This window comes from Aotus nancymaae, unplaced genomic scaffold (genome assembly GCF_030222135.1).
Source record: "Aotus nancymaae isolate 86718 unplaced genomic scaffold, 86718_ANA_hifiasm-v0.15.2.pri h1tg000075l, whole genome shotgun sequence".
NCBI classification, from domain to species: domain Eukaryota; kingdom Metazoa; phylum Chordata; class Mammalia; order Primates; family Aotidae; genus Aotus; species Aotus nancymaae.
This window is the reverse complement of record NW_026988490.1, coordinates 1,826,445-1,837,723: the sequence shown is the minus strand read 5'-3', so window position 1 is coordinate 1,837,723 and position 11,279 is coordinate 1,826,445. Positions and strand designations below refer to the sequence as shown.

At 39.6% G+C, this 11,279-nt stretch overlaps 1 long non-coding RNA gene across 1 annotated transcript in view; it reads left to right on the top strand.

The window, feature by feature from the left end:
• Nucleotides 1–208: 208 nt before the first annotated feature.
• LOC105722687 (uncharacterized) overlaps nucleotides 209–11,279 on the top strand; it is a 75,096-nt gene continuing 64,025 nt past the window's right edge. Inside the window, exons 1-2 of the long non-coding RNA XR_001108638.2 lie at nucleotides 209–339; nucleotides 738–813. This is a non-coding gene — a long non-coding RNA (uncharacterized LOC105722687). The remainder of the gene's footprint in view (nucleotides 340–737; nucleotides 814–11,279) is intronic.

Genomic DNA, 11,279 nt, shown 5'->3' with positions numbered 1-11,279 from the left:
TGTGTGAGGATTGGGGAGGAATTTAACTTTCCAACTTCATTTTCTATCTTCCTTGCTTAAAAAAATAATACTCTTGATAGCAAAACTAGAAAGTTTGCCAGTGTAAAAATGTGTGCAGACAAGCGCGTGACTCGTAAAGCTTTGATCAAATGTCTTACAGGAACGGGCAGATCTCTGCAGAGCAGGCTTACGATGCTGAGCGTGAGGATGACGGGAATTTCATTTTATGCTCAGTGCCTCTTGCCAGCCGAGGAGGAAGGACAATAAGGCTGGGAAGAAAAGGCCTGGAGATTGGGAAGTGAGACCCATTCTGCCACTAGCATCACCTCATCGCAAAAGGTTCTTTTAAAAATCATTGTTTTTAAAGACACAGACATATTTAGAATCCTAAATAAGCATCAGAGGTGCACAGAGTGACACGCTTGGGAAATTCAGGTGAGGGTAGTTTGTCACAGTGCAAACTCATCAGTGCGTTGCCAGGCAGAGCAGGTGCTAACTTCTTTTAATGAGGCACTATTGGTAAGACTGCACGTGGAAGGAAGGCCAGATCTGGACGGGAGGAAACAGGAAACACACTAACGGCATTCTGTGAAAAATCAGGTGCTAAACTATTTAGAACAGGACAGCCACAGGAGAGATCTGGAGTTAAAAGACTATCTGCTCTGATTGTGGAACTAGTTAAAACTCCCTACCAAGCTTGAAAAACACTAAGTCAAAATGTTTTCCAAATTTTGTAGAGCTGCAAGGTGAACAAGGAAGAATGAAAGAAGGTGCTAAAAAGATTGACGTGCGGAGAGCATTTGCTGGTTGGAGGTAGGAAATGGGTTTATTTACCTTACCCTTCAAAGCAATTTTAAAGAAACCGATTTAGTTTCTAACTGCTGGCGTCGTTAAAAGACGGAAAGGGAAAGCAGTCAGAAAGGCCGGTATCGAAGTAATGGACAAGCAAAGACAAAATACATTTAAAATAGTGTGTACTATTATAAAAATCCTGTTAAAGTTAGAAATAGTAAATGTCGTGACAAATATATGTGAAACGCTCTCAATATTAACCACTTGTTCTATCACACATGACTGTGTTCTTAGAATAGATGCTATTCTCATGTTTTGAAAAAAAATTAAAAGAACAAAAATTTGTTACCACATTCCTCTTCTTCAAAAGACGGAAAACGTCTTTTGATGTTTAGCGGATGAAGCTAAAAAAGCAAAGATAAAAAATTGATATGGAAAGCACCTTCATTTAAGAAAATCCATTTAGAGCTTTCTTTCCGTCAGAGATGATGTATTTTAATCTTTGTGGAAAGGAGAATCAAAAAGCTGGATGTTTCCCTTTGTGATTTGGTTGCCTGGGAGCTCAGAGCCAAACTTACGATTCTGTTAGAACCACTGTCATTTATTGCTTCCTGATTGCCCATTCACGTTTTATAGGCTTTAAACACTTTCTCTGGTTCAGGGTTTTTCTTTTTTATAATGCTTTTTTATTACACAAGATATGCACACGCTGCTGTTGCAGCACAGAGTAGAAATCAACAAATACTAACACCCATACATCTGTATGTCCTGTCACCCAAAGGCAACCATCAAAAATGCACCGCTTTCATGCCCTCTGGATGTGTGTGTGTGCATGCATGTACGTGTGCAGGAACACATAAATCAGATAATTCTCATGTACCAGTGTGTATTCTCTGTTTCATTTTACTGTAAACATTAGCTGATGTTAGTGAATAATCATGTGTGTATTCCTGAGTTGTTTCATTCTGAGTTGTTTCACTTAGAATAGTGACTCCCAGCTCCATTCAGGCTGCTGCAGAAGACATTCTTACATTTTTGTATGGATGAGTAGCGTTCCATGGTATATAGATACCACACTTTTTTCCTCATCCATTCTGTTCTATGGAAATACTATGTTTTATTTGACCTGTTTTTGATGTTTTTATATTGTAAAAAATGCCTAAATATGTTCTTTAAAAAATTTTCAGTAGCTTTAGGGGTACAGGTAGTTTTGGGTTGCATGGATGAATTGTGTCGTGATGAAATCTGAAATTTTAATGCACCCGTCACCTAATAGTGTACATTTATCCGATATGCAGGTTTTTATCCCTGACCAGCACTCTCACCCTCTCCACTTCCGAGTCTCAGATGTCCACGATCCCACCCTGTGTGCCTTTACTTCCCCATAGCTTAGCTCCCACTTACATGCGAGAACACATGGTGTGTGGTTTCCCACTCCTGAGTCGTTTCACTTAGAATAGTGGCTTCCAGCTCCATTCAAGTTGCTGCAAAAGGTGTTCTTACATTTTTGTACGGATGAGTAGCGTTCCGTGGTATAGACACACCACACTTCTTTATCCACATTTCAGTCCATAGGTGCTTAGGTCGGTGCTATATCTTTTCAGTTGTGAATTATGCCACCATATATATGTATATATATATGTGTGTGTGTATCTCTCTCTATATATAGATATAGATATACATACATACATACATACATGTATGCAGGTATCTTTTTTATGTCATGACTTCTTTTCCTTTGGGTAGATACCCAGTATGGGATTGCTCGACCCAATGGTAGATCTACTTTTAGTCCCTTGAGAAATCTCCGTACTGTTTTCCATAGTGGTTGTGCTAATTTACATTCCTTCCAGCAGTGTGTAAGTTTCCCCTTTTCACCACACCCATGCCAGTGTCTGTGGTTCTTCTTTGACTTTTAAATAATGGCCATTCTGGCTTGGGCAGAATGGCAATCTCCAAAGTGGCATCTCCTTATGCCACTTAATTTGCATTTCTCTGATGATCAGCAGTGTTAAGCTTGTCTGTGTATGCCATTTGCCCACTTTGTGACGGGGTTGTTTGTTTTTTCCTTGCTGATTTGTCTGAGTTCCTTGTTGATGCTGGATATTAGCTCTTTGTCAGATGCATAGTTTGAAAATATTTTCTCTCATTCTGTGGGTTGTCTGTTTACTCTGATGATTACTTCTTTTGCTATGCAGAAGCTTTTTAGTTTAACTAGGTCCCACTTACTTATTTTTGTTTTTGTTGCATTTGCTTTTGGGGTCTTAGTTATAAATTATTTGCCTAGACCAATGTTCAGAAGAGTTTGTCCCTGGGATGCAAGGCTGGTTCAATATACACAAATCAATAAACATAATTTATCACGTAAACAGAACCAATGACAAAAACTACATGATTATCTCAATAGATGCAGAAAAGACCTTTGATAAAATTCAACACCCCTGTTTGCTCATGGATAGGAAGTATCAATATCATGAAAATGGCCATACTGCCCTAAGTAATTTATAGATTCAATGCTATTCCCATCAGGCTGCCACTGCTGACTTTCTTCACAGAATTAGAAAAAACTACTTTAAATTTTATATGGAACCAAAAAAGAGCCTGTATAGCCAAGACAATCCTAAGCAAAAAGAACAAAGCTGGAGGCATCACGCTACCTGACTTCAGACTATGCTACAAGGCTACAGTAACCAAAACAGCATGGTACTGGTACCAAAACAGAGATATAGACCAATGGATCAGAACAGAGGCCTCAGAAATAACACCACATATCTACAACCATCTGATCTTTGACAAATTGGACAAAAACAAGCAATGGGGGAAAGAATTCCCTATTTAATAAATGGAAAACTGACTAGCCATACATAGAGAACTGAAACGGACCCCTTCCTCACACTTCATACAAAAATTAACTCAAGATGGATTAAAGACTTAAATGTAAGACCTAAAACCATAAAACTCCTGGAAGAAAACCTAGGCATTACCATTCAGGACATAGGCCTGGGCAAAGACTTCATGACTAAAACACCGAAAGTAATGGCAACAAAAGCCAAAATTGACAAATGGGATCTAATTAAACTAAAGAGCTTCTGTACAGCAAAAGAAACTATCATCAGAGTGAACAGGCAACCTACAGAATGGGACAGAATTTTTGCCATTTTTTATCCAACTGACAAAGATCTAATATCCAGAATCTACAAGGAGCTTAAACAAATTTACAAGAAAAAAACAAACAACTCCATCGAAAAGTGGGCAAAGTATATGAACAGACACTTTTCAAAAAAAAGACATTTAAGTGGCCAAAAAACATATGAAAAAATGCTCAGCATCACTGGTCATTAGAGAAATGCAAATAAAAACCGCAATGAGGTATCATCTCATGCCAGTTAGAATGGCGGTCATTAAAAGTCAGGAAACAACAGATGCTGGAGAGAATGTGGAGAAATAAGAACACTTTTACTCTGTTGGTGGGAGTGTAAATTAGAAGACAGTGTGGCAGTTCCTCAAAGATCTAGAAATAGAAATTCCATTTGACCCAGCAATCCCATTACCAGATATACACCCAAAGGGTTATAAATCATTCTACTGTAAAGACACATGCACATGTGTGTTTTTTGCATCACTATTCACAATAGCAAAGACATGGAATCAACCCAAATGCCCATCAGTGATAGACTGGATTAAAAAAATGTGGCACGTATACACCATGGAATACTATGCAGCCGCAAAAAAGAATGAGTTCATGTCTTTTGCAGGGACATGGATGAAGCTGGAAACCATCATTCTCAGCAAACTAATACAGGAACAGAAAACCTAACACGGCATGTTCTCACTCTTAAGTGGAAGTTGAACAACAAGAATGTATGGGCACAGGGAGGGGAACATCATACCTGGGGCCCGTTGGGGGATAGGGAACAAGGGAAGGGATGGCATTAGGAGAAACACCTCATGTAGATGACGGGTTGATGGGTGCAGTAAGCACCATGGCATGTGTATACCTATGTAACAAATCTGCATGTTCTGTACATACATCCCAGAACTTAAAGCATAATTTTTAAAAAAGTTTGAAAATTTATTATGAAATTTGCAGGTGCATCAATTGTCAATCATTTAAGATGTAGAACAATATGATGCAATTTTGAACAAGGTTGTAGACCATCTTATTTTTTAGAAAGACTGTTAATAAAAGCATTCACTGTTAAAATACCAGAAAAATGGTATTTGGATGCAGATATGAATAAAAATTTTATGAAGTTTATGGCCAGTTGCAGTGGCTCACACCTGTAATCCTGCACTTTGGGAAGCATAGGTGGGTGGATCACTTGAGCCCAGGAGTTATGGCAAAATCCCATCTCTACCAAAAAAAAAAAAAAAACAAAAAAAACAACAGAAGTTAGCTGGGCATGGTGGCACACATGTGTAGTCCCAGCTACTCAGGAGGCTGAGGCAAGAGGATCACCTGAGCCTGGGAAGTTGGGGCTGCAGCAAGCTGACATCACGCCACTGCACTCCAGCCTGGGTGACAGAGTAAGACCCTGTCTCTAAAAAAATGTTATTCGCACATTCTAAGAATAATTATTTCACCAATTTCTTAATAGAGAATGAATATAAAGAAGTTTTTAAAAGCACTTTTGCTTTAATGTTTATAAATGTGTTATTTTGGACATAATTTATTGTTGAAAATAGTTTTGGTGATAAATATAAGTCTACTCATAGAATAAACCTGATTTATCAACCAATACATAAATATATCCTAATATATATAATTTAGTCATTTTAAGAACTACTTTTCACCCTCAAATTGTCCCCAAATGCACAATAAGGTCTTCCCACCTGCAGTGTAGTTTTCTTGTGTTCGATGTTTCTTGCACCTCCTAAGCAAGGAAAAATAGTTAAATAACAAACTGCGTATCCTGTATCTGTACTCTACAACCTGTAACATTCATTATTTCAGTTTACATGAAGACCTATTCTTTCATTAGATCAATTATCCCTTACCAAATACCATTGAATCTGCTCTTTCAGTGTGAGTATAAAATGCATGTGTGCGAGATCAGCTACATCTCCAAGCCAACCACTCCCCTGCAGACTCCCCCCCAGGGATGATAAGGGATTAGGACTTTCAGGGAACAGACCCTTCTGCTCCTGAGACCTCTCACAGGCCGATAAGCTTCACACTGCCTTGCCCTTGCAGTGCTCAAACAAATAGACTGCATCATTAGTAACACGTGGCTGGTCTTCCCTGTACTCACCTATAAATTCTATTGGTTAAACACAATACAAAATAAACAAAGCAAATTCTAAAATACCAGCAGGCACGATGAGTCCGTCACTTGCATGAAATCAAAATAATAATCCATCACTATCTACAAAGGGGCAAAAGAAAAATTCTACTTCCTTTTTGTATTAATTTGTGTATAAGTAACTGAGAAAATCTAAATGTCTGGACTGTGATATCAACAGCAAAATAACCCCAAGCACTCTAATTAAAAGACATAGACTGGGTAAGTGGTTTTAAAAAAGCAAACTAGGCCGGGCGCGGTGGCTCACGCCTGTAATCCCACCACTTTGGGAGGCCGAGGCAGGTGGCTCACCTGAGGTCAGGAGTTTGAGACCTGACCAACATGGTGAAACCCCGTCTCTAAAAAAATTTTAAAAATTAAATGAAAATGAAAAAAATTAAAAAGCAAACCAGCAAAGCACACCATCCGTTTCCACAAAGCACAGACGTTTTCTGCTTGTCCACTGCTGTATCCTTCTACAATGACTGGAGCTTGGTAAGAACTCAAGAAATACCTTCTCCTTCCATGACTGCCCTCACCCTGGCGGGAGCTGGAGTCCACAGAGAGCCTTGCCTTTTGCCACTTCCAGTGGAGCGTCCTCCACTGCTGGTTGGGGATTAACAGCAACGATTGCAGGCAGTCACATTTGTTTCTGGTTAATTTAAGGCCCATTTTATGTATCACATTTATATGTTAGATGTTCAAAAGAAATATTGGAAAATGTATCATTGGAATTCTGTTTGATAATCTCATGTTCCTTGGATATATATTTTGAAGCCACAAGCAACGGGGTTTCTTTTCCATTTTCTAGTCCAGAGGGGTGTGTATGTGAGAGAGTTTGTGTGTTTAACAATTTCTGTATAGTTTTTAGGACGCACATTAACATTATTTTGCAAATGTAGTCACACATATGACTGTAAAACAGACCATGTAAATGGTGCTGTGAGGCCAGCATGTGGAAAGTGTGTCTCGTTGTAATCCTTCAGACACCACTATGTCTACCCCTTGAGATTTCTGGGCAATAGAAGGTTTAGAGCCCCTGTTCTTATCCCATATTTACGATGCATAAATCTCATTGCCAGGTGCTCATCACGTGCTAGTACCTGAGAAAAAGACACTTTCTTGCCCTGAAAGAAACTCATAATCTAATAAAGTTAAGTTAAACAAGATCAACTTGAACATAAACGCAAAAAGGCAGAGAGAAGGAATGATGAAAAATGAACACTTTAAAGCTCAAACGTGGAAAACCATGCTGCCCTCTCTATGCCGTCAAGCATCTTTGATTGAACCAAGTATCTTCATCCCAGGGAGTCTCTTCCTGTTTCTTCAGTTGACCTCCCTCCTTAACAACATGCTGATGATGAACAGTCTCTTAAGACGAGTCTTTAGAGAATGGCAAGGGTTGCCACCCCACCCCACCCTGCCTCTGGCTGGCACAGTAATAATAGGTCGCAACCCTGATTGATTCCTACAGAGCATCCATGCAGCCACCTCCAGGTGGTCGGAGTATTTATATGAAATGAGATGCATTTACTATCCCTGATTTGAATTTGATTAGCACCTTTTTAGTGATAAGTATGTAAATGCAGTGTAAGTGTTTAATGGTAAACCCAAAACTATGGTGAGCAACTAAGCTAACGAAACTTTGGCAAACAGCCTTGTCCCCAGCCTAACTCCATCTAAGATGTTCACTGAACACAGAGTTATGTGACAGTGTCTGTCTCTGCCATCTGCAACTGTTGACTAAGTGTCTCGTCCATGTACCAACATTGGAATCAGCACGACTCTGAAGTGGATACACAGCTGTCTCGGTGACCATATTCAGGCCTTGAGTTTTTTCTGTGGCGTGGCTGCACTGCTGGGACTTAGCCCCGCCTCGCTCCACCCAAGTCTCCGGCACACAGCGGTCCCACTGTTCCATCTCGAAGCCCTCCCACCATAATTCGGACTGTGGGGAAGGGAGGCTGGAGCCTGTGCCCATCTGCTGCACCTGCATCCTGGGGCTTGGTTTTGCCCCTCTAGGGCCTTAAATACTTCAGAAAGGAATCCCCCTGTGGTATATCTGGTGATCACCGACTCCACAATCTTTTGTGGTCCTTTTCCCCAGAAATATGGACCTTGGTTTTAAGCTTGTTGTAAACTATACACTGCTATAAAAGTTTTATAACCATAATAAAGGGAAAATTTAACTTTAAAAAATTCAAAATTTCCATAAATGTATGGGGGTAAAAGTGTAATTTTGTGAAGTCAGGTCTTCTAGGATATCCATTATCAAATAATATACATGGTACCCATTGAGTAACCTCTTATCATCCACGGCCCTCCCTCCCCTCCACCCCTTAGACTCTCCAGTGTCTGTGATTCCATGCTCTATGTCCATGTGTGCACATTTTGTGGTATCTGTCTTTCTGGGTCTGCCTTGCCTCACTTAGGATGACGACCTCCAGTTCCATCCATGTTGCTACAAAAGACGTGATTTCTTTATGTAACGGGTGAACAGTGCTCCATTGTGTTTGCACTCCACACTCTCTTCATCCAGTCATCCCCGGAGCGTCACTTAGGTTGTTTCCGTATCTTTGCTGTTGTGAATAGCGCAGTGATAGACCGAAGCGTACAGGAATCTTTCTTTTTTTTTTTTTTGGAGATGGAGTTTTGCTCTTGTTACCCAGGCTGGAGTGCAATGGCGCGATCTCGGCTCACCACAACCTCCGCCTCCTGGGCTCAGGCAATTCTCCTGCCTCAGCCTCCTGAGTAGCTGGGATTACAGGCACGCGCCACCATGCCCAGCTAATTTTTTGTATTAGTATAGACGAGGTTTCACCATGTTGACCAGGATGGTCTCGATCTCTTGACCTTGTGATGATCCACCCGCCTCGGCCTCCCAAAGTGCTGGGATTACAGGCTTGAGTCACCGCGCCCGGCCAGGAATCTTTCTAATGTAATACTTTATTTCCCTTTGGGTAGATACCCACTAGTGGGGTTGCTGGATCAAATGGTAGAGCTGCTTTTATTTCTCTGAGAAATCTCCACGCTGTTTTCCATAGAGGTTGTACCAATTTACATATTCCCGCCAACAGCGTATGAGCCCCGTTTTCTCCACGTCCTTGCCAACACCTGCTGTATTTTGTCTTTTTAATAACAGCCATTTTAACTGGCGTAAGATGGTATCTCATTATGGTTTTAATTCAGGGCAACTGTTTGAATACAAATAGCTGGGCAGTTGCCATGTTACCTCCTTATTTTCTAGTCAGTTCTAAGGTGCTGAGCCACTGTAAGGCAGCTGCATGAATTGTGCTGTAGGAATTCAGGCTTTGACACATTATCACCCTGTCCAGAGGCATGACAGAGTCGGGAAGCAGCACATATGCCATGCCTGACACTGTGTGCCACACCCAAATAAAATGCGTCCCTTGCCATTTTTAAAAGATCTTTTGATTATAACTCATTCTATTATAAAGACACATGCACACGTATGTTCATTGCCACACTGTTTACAATAGCAAAGACTTCAAACCAACCCAAATGCCCATCAATGATAGACTGGATAAAGAAAACATGGCACATATACACCATGGAATACTATGCAGCCGTCAAAAAGGATGAGTTCATGTCTTTTGCAGGGACATGGATGAAACTGGAAACCATCATTCTCAGCAAACTGATAGAACAGAAAACCAAACACTGCATGTTCTCACTCATAAGCAGATGTTGAACAACGAGAACACATGGACACAGGGAGGGGAACATCACACACCAGGGCCTGGGGGGTGGGAGGGTTTGGGGAGGAATAGCAGGGGTTTGGGGGATTGGGGAGGGATAGCATTAGGAGAAATACCTAATGTAGATGACGGGGCGATGGATGCAGCAAACCACCACCACAGCATGTGTATACCTAGGTAACAAACCCGCACGATCTGCGCACGTGCCCTAGAACTTAAAGTGTAATAAATACATTTTTTAAAAGGATCTCCTTTTAAGAGACTTTTTATTTAGCATTTAAAAAAATAGGTAGGTTAAGTGAAGAAATAGGAAGAGAGGAGCCCTAGGGTAAAGATACTTTGATCAATCAAAGATGCTGACAGCATACAGAGGGCAGCATGCTTTTCCACATTTAAGCTTTAAAGTGTTCATTGTTCATTATTTCTTCTCTTTGTCTTTTGGATTTATGTTCAGTTGATCTTTGTGAAGTTTTCGGATCAGGATTATTTTGTCTTCATAAAAGAAGTTGAGAAGTATTCCCTACTCCTCTTTCCTTTCTGAAGATTATGTGTAAGATTGACATCAACTCCGTCTTAAATCATTCATAGAATTCAACAGTAAAATCATTTAGGCGCCAAGTTTTCTTTGTAGAAAATTTTTATTATAAATCTGAAGTCTTCAATAGATATAAAGTGATTCAGGTTTATTATGTTTTTCTGGTGCCAGTTTAGGAGCTGTGCCTTTCAAGGAATTTATTCATTTTTGTTAAGTTACCACACTCACTGGTAGAACATTGCTCAAAACAATTTCTTGTGCATAACAAATTATTACTCTAGGATCTGTAGTGATAGCTTCTCTTTTATTCCCAATATTTTAAATGTCATTTATCCTGGTTTTATTTCTTCCTTAACTCAAGATCAAGCAGGTTTAGTCTTCAGTTTTCTTCTAGAAATTGTATAGTTTAAATTTTCCACTACAGTCTGTGCAGTTTGAGTTTTGTACAAGTTTATTTTATTTTACTTTTTTTGCACATGCATTTACATTCCTCTTGGCACAATATGATTAATATAACTTTACAGGAAGTCATGAAACTGGTTCTTGTGAACTCCAATTTTGGTCTTTCATTATTGCTTTGTCTATTCAAGATCTTTTGCATTTCCATATAAATTTTGAAATTATCTTGTTGATGTCTACTAAGAAAACTGACTGAGATTTTCACTGAGGTTGCATTGATTCTATAGATCAGTTTGGGAGAAAGCTGACCTCAACAGTTCTGAGTCTTTCAAATCATGAACAAAGTATCTCTGAATATTTTGTTCAAACCATCAACAAATACCTTGTATTTAATTTCTTTCCTCAATGTTTTGTAGTTTTTGACATTCAAACTATAATCATATTTTGTTTGATTTATTTCTTATTACTTATGTTTTTATGCTGTTGTAAATGGTATTTTTTTTAAATTTCAGATTCTAATAGGTATACTGGTATATAATGTGACTAAGTTTT